Source organism: Pteropus medius, unplaced genomic scaffold (assembly GCF_902729225.1).
Source record: "Pteropus medius unplaced genomic scaffold, Ma_sr-lr_union100, whole genome shotgun sequence".
Taxonomy (NCBI): domain Eukaryota; kingdom Metazoa; phylum Chordata; class Mammalia; order Chiroptera; family Pteropodidae; genus Pteropus; species Pteropus medius.
The window spans coordinates 10,636,816-10,647,009 of NW_024352784.1; the positions used below are offsets into that span (position 1 = coordinate 10,636,816).

Sequence of the window (10,194 nt, forward strand, 5' to 3'; positions counted from 1 at the left end):
CTTCATAGCACTTATTACAATTTGAAACTTTATCCTTATTATGTGATTCTCCCAATTACTATTTATTTCACCCCATATATTCTAAGCCCTATCACAGCATAAACTAGTACTATTTTGTTTATTATTGAATCTTTAGAGCTTAGGACGAGGCTTTGCACAGGTACCCAACAAATACTTTTTAAAGAAAAAAACGCATTATGTACGTATGTATGTATGTATGTATGTATGTATGTATGTATGTATGAATGGACAGATGGATGAATGACTTTAGTATAAATAAATATATCTAAAAGATAGACAGTAGAGAAACCCATATGACATTTCAATAAAAGAAAAACTTTAGTATAATCATTGTTATTCATCAGTGAATCTGCCCACATATGCAAGATTAAGCTCTTGCCACAGAAAGAATGCAAGAGCAGAAATCAAGATTCATTTTTAAAGCTTATGTATACATTAGTTAAATGTGGACCCAAATAATTGCTACTTAATATCTTAGTTTTAAGATTCTATTAATGTTATCTTCTTTCCTCTTGCTTCTCTATAAAGTCATCTATTTGTGTTAGATTTTAATTGACAAGTTTAATGACCACCTAACAAATCCCTTGGCTCTTATAGACACGGCAAAACGAACTTGCCAGATCTCATCAGAAATCAGCAGAAAAGGTGATTTGATCATTGGAAATCTACCCTTTTGGGATTCATTTATGAAAGAGTAATTCCTTGAGTCCTGTCCATCAATCCTCTCTTTTGGTTATAGCAAATGGCTTTGTATATTGAATGTTTAAAATATAGTTTTCAGTCATTTTTCCCTTTGCTGGAGAATGGTTCATATAGCTATTAATGTGATACATAAAAACAGCAAAATCAAAAGACAAAAAAGATTTATTTCTAGGGAGAACTTTATTTCTAGTCTATGTTTGCATACTGCACCAAAACAAACAAAAGGAAGTGGAACACTAGGTGGAAAGGAATTTTAAAAATAAACTAAGAAAAATATAAATAAAAATAAGAAAAAAATCTACAATCAGGGAGGCAAATTTCACTCAATATGAAAAACTTTCCAGATTGTAAGTAATGAGTGTCCTGATGATAGGAGTGATTACATGGCGACTCATGGACACCAGGTAGAGATGCTGCAGTTCAGATTCATATACTGAATTGGTTTTAAGTCGCAATGTTGTTTAAACATCTTCCCAATTCTGAGGTTCTGGGATTCTGTTACTTTAGTTTGAAAAGGAGATACATATGCAATTGAAAACTAAGATTAAACCTACATGGTACCAAACAACTTATAAAATAAATTATTTTATTAAGCAAAGGACATGGTCATTCAGAGAAAATGATCTGTCTGCTGGCCTAGCCTAGGAACACTATTTTTCCATTTAACAAATAAGGAAGTTGATACTCAGACAAGACCAAAAACAAACAACAAACAAAAAACAAAAAACCAAAAAACAAACAAAAACAAAAACTTTTCCAAGTATATATGTAATAGAATTCCAGAATTATAACTTTCATATTTCTGACTCCAAAGTCCATGTTCTTTGTATAGCATCTAATTTATTAATTATAAAAAGAAAATCATTATGAATGATAAAAGCCAAATGGGTAACATTATCTAGTTTATAGGATATTGGACATTCATAACATGAACTAAGGAGAAAGGAAAAATGATTTAAGAGCAAGATCCAAGGTCCTGGAAGAGGGAGACCTCAAGAGGAAAGCAGGCATCCTAGACTCTGGGACTCAGGGGGAAGATGCTGCATGGTTGCTCCTCCTCAGGGAGTGAGGCTCAGCAGGCCTAGCCAAGGATGTACAGGATGGAGCACTGTCCTCATTTAAGAGACAATCATCACTTCCAAGAAGGACCAAAATGGAATCACCATTCCAAAAAGAGCAGCAAACAGTAGCAGTAAGGACCCAAACCCATATGAGAGTAGGTTCAAAGGAGATGGTTGGGGAAAGCCAGGGCAGATTCTAGTAAGTGAAACATAGACAGCTCTGGGGGGGTCAGCTCTGGTTTTCCACAGCTATAGACATGCATGAGCAAAAAAAGCAAGAGACACTCCTGAGAAGTGCTAACCAGAGAAACTAAGGCAGAAGGTAACTGGCATGGGATGGGGCCTGCGGAAGGAGGTGGGAGGTGGGGAGAAGGGTTGTCAGTGGTTTAGGAAAATCAACTTTCCTTATCACTCTGATCTTATTCCTTGAAATTTGTGTTATTAAAAATCTGGACAATATTATAATTGCATATTCTAACATAAGAAGGGCCTGAGGCTGCTGAGCAACTAAAAGGCTACCTTCTACCTTGATCAGGATCCATTCAAGAGCAAGATAAGCTGGATCTGCAAGAGTCACCAATAACTACAGATGGTGACCACTGGGAAAAGCAGCAGCCTTTTCCTAATGTGATATAGGATGGTTTGATATATTTTTAATTGAAATAACATCAAATAATATATATAATAAATACATATTTAATAGTAATAAAACAAATAATACATATGCCTTAAGTTATAATACTGGGAAATATCACTGCAGGGTTGTTTTTTGTTGGATTGGTTGGTTTCTGTTTTTTGGCTATTGTTGTTATTTTGTTTTTAAGAGTAATATAAGAGAGGAGTATGTCAATTCACTTCGGTCTAGGAGAAAAACATTTTCTTCAAATCCTGGCATATGTATAACATTGTTTTGGTTTCTCCATCTGTTTGAATTTATTTTGTAAATCTGTATGTATATTTGCTACTTAATTAACTGTGCTTTTGATTCTCCTGCATCTGGAATGAGGGTTGTGATACCACATAACTGTGCCAAAATCAGAAAAGAAACAATGACTATGCAAACAAACTCTGCTCAGAATCTGAAAGGAGGCATTATTAGTCACTAAAGAAAGATTGCCTGCTGATTTGTTCTCATTTGTATGGGCAGAGATCTGTGTGTCCAGATACGAATTCCAAACTATTGTCCCGGAATCAGTACTGGCTTGGCTTCACTACCAGAATGCAAATTATGTTATTTGTTACCATTGTGTGTCAGTTAAAGATAAAATATGAATTCCTATTGCAATATGTTTCTACTGGCATAAAATCTGGGTTTACCTAAAATTCATGGATCAATTTCCAAAGATATTGCCTGCTTAGATTCAGGAGGTGGGAAGCCTTGGCCTCTTAAGGAGGCTTTGGAGCATCTCTGGCAGCAGTAAAATCCTGTCTACCAATGTGTATTCCAAGTGTAATTTTTAAAAGGAAACTTTACGTTCTCCTTGTTCTTCCTGTTGAATCTATGCTAACACCACTACTATCTCCCCAGTCACCAAGATCCGTAGCTTAACACAGAGTATGCTTTTTCTCCCTCTCCCTCTCATGTCACTCTACAATCTGATATCGAATCACATAGATCTCACTTTGTTATATTTCTGTTATGTAAGCTTACTTAACCATTCCCAGAGTTCCTACCTGGATTCTTATTCCCCATTTCCATCAGCCTAAAATATTTCAATAACTTCTAGTTGATGTCCCTTCCTCTGATTTTCCCCACCTGTAATCATTTCAACACCGCCAAGACGACACGACGCACACACACACACACACACACACACACACACACACACACACACACACACACACACACCCCTACCTTTGCAAATCACCATCTGATCATGGCACTCTCCTTCTCCCAGACTTTCTATGGTTTCGCAAGTTAAAGATGTGGTGCCATGAGCAGATTGTCTGTGATTCCATGTCTCTCCTTGCTGTCCATTCTACCTGGAATGCTCTTTTTGCTCTCCAACCTCATTTTTTCTAGTCGTTTGCTACTCATTTTTTCAAAACAGCTCAATCATTTCATCCTCTTTGCAGCATCCATTTAAACATTCAAGTAGAATCATTTTCTCATTTCTGTCATTAATTTCATTTATAATAGCTACCTCCATTATTCTATTTATCTCCTATTTTTACACTATTTATATATATGGTCACTAATCACTATCAGAGTGTGATTTTGAAAATAATTAGTGTTAATTTTCTCTGTCCTCTGGATTTAGTACATAAATAGGTGCTCAATAAATATTTTTGTAATGAATGAATAGTGAATCAAGTGTTAGGTGTATATTTAAGTAAAAATTAAAGGGCTAAAGAAAAACATTATTGTCTCTAAAATATTTAGTTGAGTGGATATAATTATTACAACTCCTATTTAATACTAAATATAGCAAATTCTTACAGCCTCGTTTGTATAGCTGCTTCTCTCTGATAAAGAAAATAATGTGCATTCGAATAATTCTTAAGTTTTCATAGCTTTATGCAAGCAAATAAATGTCATTGTCAATATGTCCCTTAATAAAAAAAAGTAAAATACAAAGAGACAAAGTTTTATCCTGCTTTACTGAAGTAATTTAATAGTGTTATGACTCACCCTCAACTTCACTCAGTAATTTTACGTGGATAAATAGGATAACTGCTGTACAAATAAGCCCTTGGTCATTTAAAATACTATAGCAAAAGGCTAACCTAATAACATTCTTTTATCAGTATTTATTAGACATACTATGAAAATAATGTCTAGTCTATAAAGAAAAAAATACAAAGTTGATTGCAACACTTGAGATTCTAGTCTGTTGGGGTAGATTGACCTCGAATTCAGTACAATCTCAGAGAATAAGAGCTCTAATAGATAAACATCTTATTCAAGGAGCACAAGGATGGTGAGATCAAGTTAACCTGATGGTTCTGGAATGATGGCTTAGGACATAGGTTTTAAGGAATAAATAAAAGTTTGACAAGCAGAACAGAGGACATTCACATTTCAGGAACAAATTATAGTCTTTGAAGTCAAAAGCATACAAAGAAGCTTCAGTTGAGCTCCCAGCATACGTTTGAGCTATCTTGGACATGCAGTCCAGTCTAGCTGATGGTGATACAACTCATAAGTAGCAAAACTATAATTTAAATACAATTCTTATGACTCTATGTCCAATGCTCTATTCTCTGCTCTACTGCTGCCTGCCAAATAGAACTAGATGATGTAAAACAGAATTTAAAACCAACATAGCAGAATAGTTAAGAGCTCATATTACCAAGTTACCCAATCTTGGGTTAGAGTCTCAGCTGTGCCACTTAATAGCTGAGTGGATTTAGATAAGCTTATTACTATTCTAGACCTCAATTTCTCTTTTTGTAAAATAGAGTTAATAATAGACTTTATCTACTTCATTAGATTATTATGAGGGATAAATAAATTAATATTATATCTGTGGCACATAATAAGCACTCAATAAATTATACCTATTATGAAAATACTAGTATCTCAAGATTTTTAGCTTTCATAACTCTGTCACCCTTGTCTCTAGTTCATTTTCTACCACTGTAGTCTCAAAGAATGCTAAGGCCTCCATTATTAGCCCCAAATGTTTCTTTGTTTCTTGGACACACCAGCAGCAAATATCGCAGAGCCAAATGCATGAACTTGACTATAGTGAAATCTACCAATAGCACACATATTGCAAGAGACTGAAAATTTATCTAGATAACACAAAACCAGTGTTCATTATAGCTTTAATTAAATTCCATTGGGGTGGTTTATCTACCCACTTATCTGTCTTTGAAGTCTCCTGTAAGGTCAGAAACTTTATCTGGCCATAAAAACTAAATAGATTTTGATGACTCTATATTAGAAAACACTAATGTGATTTCCTTATCTCTGTGAAATAGACTTTTCTCTATACATACCTCTAATGACTACAGGAAGCAACTTTAGTTGCATTGTCCTCAATTTGCTTTTGAGTAATTTCTTTTTTTTTTTTCTGTCAGTTATTCTGCTAAAAACTCAGTTTTGTCCTTCACATAGAAATATGACTTTTAAAAGCAGTAGAGCAAATCTTTGCATCTCTTCATCTTTTGTTGTTGTTGCTGTCATTATACTCATAATGCCCCCTCTACTTTTAATATTTAATTAAATATTAAATCCAGAAACTTCTTCTGAGAAGGTTCTATATGTTTGAGCACACGACATATTTTATATGCCTGAGGGAAAAATATAAAACAATAATATTTTCATCCTGACTTCCTTTAGTTGAGACTAGCTGCAAAGCATCATTGTATCACTATCCATACCTGGGACCACAATAATACAAGATCCACCTCATATTTGCCCAAGCTAATACTCCCACCAGAAAACCCTATCTCCCCTTTTCATATACCCAAGTCCTGTTTTTCTCCAAGGCCCCGGTGGAAACCTGTCATTATTGAAATCCTTCCCTTACTTCTTTTGAGCTATAATAGCAATACTAATATGCAGTACTCACTGGGCAGCCATTTGACACCTTGGACAATATTAGGTTTTATTTTTGCCCCAAATCAAACTGTCCTTAAAGCAGATTCCACAATACTAAATGTGTACAGGAGACTGTGTCTTAGAATTTTGGAATTAGTTTATTCAAAAAGTAGTTGGCACCATGTCATGGTAAAATGAATGTGGATTTTGGCGTCGCTTAAAATTTACGCTCAAAGCTACCATAAAAATGTGTGAATTTTGGAAACTTAATCTCCTTATACCTCTACATTTGTAAAATGCTGTGAATGAGAAATTACTGAAAAAATTCAATGATACTAAGTGTGTAATAAATATGGCACTTAGTAATTACTCAATAATATCTATTTCTCTTATGTTCGTTTTAGTATTTTGTTAAGAGAAAGGTGCAGAATTCAAATGAATATTATCTATTCAACAAGGTTCTTTACTATGCAGTGACAAATAACCACCATGCATATCACTGTTAATGGCGATCTAAAGGGCCTTGATATGGTATATCATGAAGTAGTTCTGTCTCTTATGCATAAAAGAGTTCTAGTCTATTCTTTTAAAGAAACACATTCTTTCTCTTCTCCTTATAATTACATCTAGAATGCAATAGTCAAAACACCATTGAATTATAGACCGAGAATTAGAAGCATTAAGTCATAGATTTTTTTTTTAATTACCAATTGCCAATAAACAGAAAGAAGCCTAATCTCAATGATAACTTAAATATCCACACTTGATCTTAGCCAAAAGGCCAGGAAGGAATAATTTAAATATCTGAATTAAAATTATGTTTGAACATTTTTTGCTTACCATTTTGTCCAAGTTTTAAATAAATATGTTAGCAAAAAATAGGGGGAGAACTGGCCATTATTTTACACAACTGAGGAATGAGAATTTATATCACCATTTTGAAATGTAATCAGTGTCTATTAACGCAAATGATATGTATACCCTATGACTAAATAACTCCACTTCTATATAAATGTAAGTATAAAAATACTCTGAAAATATTTTCACAAATGTATAAAGAAATATATTTAAGAACACACATCGCAGCATTGTTTGTAATAAAATATCTGAAAAAATGCATATGTCCATCAGTAAGGGAATGGTTAAAGAAATAACAGTATACTCATACAATGAAATACTTCCAACCATAAAAAAGAATAGGGTATATGCTGACATTATATCTACCATACATATATTGTTAACTGGTAAAAGCAAGTTGATTGACAAAATGCTAATATCACATCAATGTATTAATCCAACTATCTATTATCTATTTAGACACCTAGAGAAAAAAAAAATCCTGCAAAGATTTACATTAAATTTTTGACAATTTGCACCTACCTAGATGAGGTGGGAATAGAGAAAATAAAACTTTAACTTTTTACTTTTACAATTAGCATTTTTAAATATATTTTCTGTGAATGTGGACTTTTTGAATTTAAAAATGTTTTAAATAGTTAAATTTAACTGATATTTATTGTGCACTTGCAATATATTTTATATAAAGATTAATAAAATATGAACCTTATTATCAAAAACTTCAACATTAAATAAAAGAATAGGAAAAAAAGGGGGATTAGAAAAAGAAGAAAATAACTATTTCTGAGTCTATAACATGTTTTCAATATTTTACAAACATTATGTTTTTTAATTTCCAAAACTCTTTGAGCTAGACATTGTTGTACTTATTCCACAGAGAAGTACTGGGTTTGCTTATGTTCATCCCAGTAATGAGTGGTAAGTCTGGAATCTAAGTTCAGGTCTATCTAGTTGCAAAGGCTATTCATCTTCCACATACTACCATGGAACCAGAAGATAATAATAAAATAATATCTGAGATTTTCATATTAATATTTCTATATTTAATCTCTCTTAAAATCTACCTACTTATTTTATATTTTATCTGAATGTCTTCCTGTCAAACTCAGTATCTTCAACATTAATCATCATTGATTCTTAAAACTGTTGTTTTCCTAAATGTATCACAGATCACATTACTAATATCTGCCAGCCACTTCAATTCAGAACATATTTGATATCTCCATTTCCCACCAAAAACACCATATCACCATCTCCTACCAAAAACAATCAGCCATCAATTCAACTCTCACATTTACTGCTAAAACAAACAGACAAAATTCTTGCAAAATGTTCGTGACTGTTCAGCCCCCATCACATTGAGTCTTGACTATGGTGATAGCCTCTTAACTGCCTTTTGGCCTCCATTAAATGCATCTTCTATAACATTGTAGTCAGTGTTATATTTCTAAAATAATGATCTGGCCACATCACTTTTTATGTTGTAATTACTCTCGCTATACTCCCTTTGAATAAAATCTAAATTATGCAGAATGGCATCCAAGTTTATTTACAAATCTCTTTTCTAGTGTCTTCCCCGCTCACACACATACCAATACACTCACATTTAATAACCATCCCTTTCCTAAAGATGCCTTACAGTTTCACATCTTGTGCCTTTGCAAATGCTATTACTTCTACCTAGAAGCCCCTGTTATTGCATGAAAACCACGTAACTATCCTTCAGAATTCATCTCACTTCTGCTTAGAAGCTTCCATAACTCTTCTCTCTGGACAATAAAATCATATCATTACCTATTCTAATTACCCAATACATTTTTTCTAAGTTTTAGTCATTTTTCTCACCCTCTGAATTGTAGTTATTTGCATCCATTTCCCTCACTAGAATTTTCTGTGCCTTATTCAGTACTCTAAGCTCAGCACTCCAAAAACTGGAATGGTTAGCACACAATAGGTATTCAATAAAGATATGATGAATCAAATTAGAATGAGAAGAAGATGTTCATGTATTAATGCACTTGATCAACCTATTTTTCAGCTATATGCTATATGCTATACATTCCATCAGGTACAGTAAACAAAAGAGACTAAGTATAAATAGAGACATGGATAGATGCAGTACTCTAGGAGTTCATGGAAATAAAAAATACTGTATCATTTTGATTTATTTAAATAATAATTCATCATAGAGTCAGTTTCCTATTACTGTGGTAACAAATTTCCACAACCTTGCTTACTTAAAATAACACACATTTATTATCTTACATTTCTGGAGATAAGAAGTCCACATTGGGTCTCAATAGATTAAAATCAAGGTGTTGGCAAAGCTGAGTTCCTTCTGGAAACCTGAGCAAAGAATTTATTTTATTGCCTTTTTCAGCTTTTAAAGGCTGCTTGCTTTCTCTGGCTTGCAATATAGCATCTTCAAATCTCTCTCTGATTCCAACCTCCTCTCTGCCTCCCTCTTCCACTTTAAAAGATGCTTGTGGTCTATGGCCATGCCACCCTGAACATGCCCAATCTCATCTGATCTCAGAAGCTAAGCAGGGTCAGGCCTGGTTAGTACTTAGATGGGAGACCACCTAGAAAGGCCAGATGCTATAGACATAAAAAACAAAAATAAACAAATAAAAAATAAGGGATTGTAAGCTGACAGGGTCCTTGCAATTTGTGAGGTCAACCAAGGGTCGCCTAAATAAAAAATTAATAAAAATAAAAAAATAAAAGATGCTTGTGATCACATTGGGCACACCCGGATGATCCAGGCTTATCACTTTATCTTAAGGTCATCTGATTAACACCCTTAGTCCCCCTCCTTCCATGTAATGTAACAAATTCTAGGTTTGAAGGACTAAGGCATAGATACCTTTGGAGGAATGACACTATTTTGCCTACCACAGGCAAAGGAATAAGAATTATACTGTGTCTCTTCTTTTCAGGTGTTGGAAAATATAAGCAAAACTTTACCCTTTGATCTGCTTTCCATTGATGATGCATGAAAAGGAGATTATCTAGGAAACTGTCAGATCGAGCAATAAAAAATTTCCAAAAGAAAGTCTACTA

General features: G+C 33.6%; 1 pseudogene; it reads left to right on the forward strand.

Annotated features, from left to right (window-relative positions):
• Positions 1-9,619: 9,619 nt before the first annotated feature.
• Positions 9,620-9,738, forward strand: LOC120590613 (uncharacterized; annotated as a pseudogene).
• The last annotated feature ends 456 nt before the right edge of the window (positions 9,739-10,194 follow it).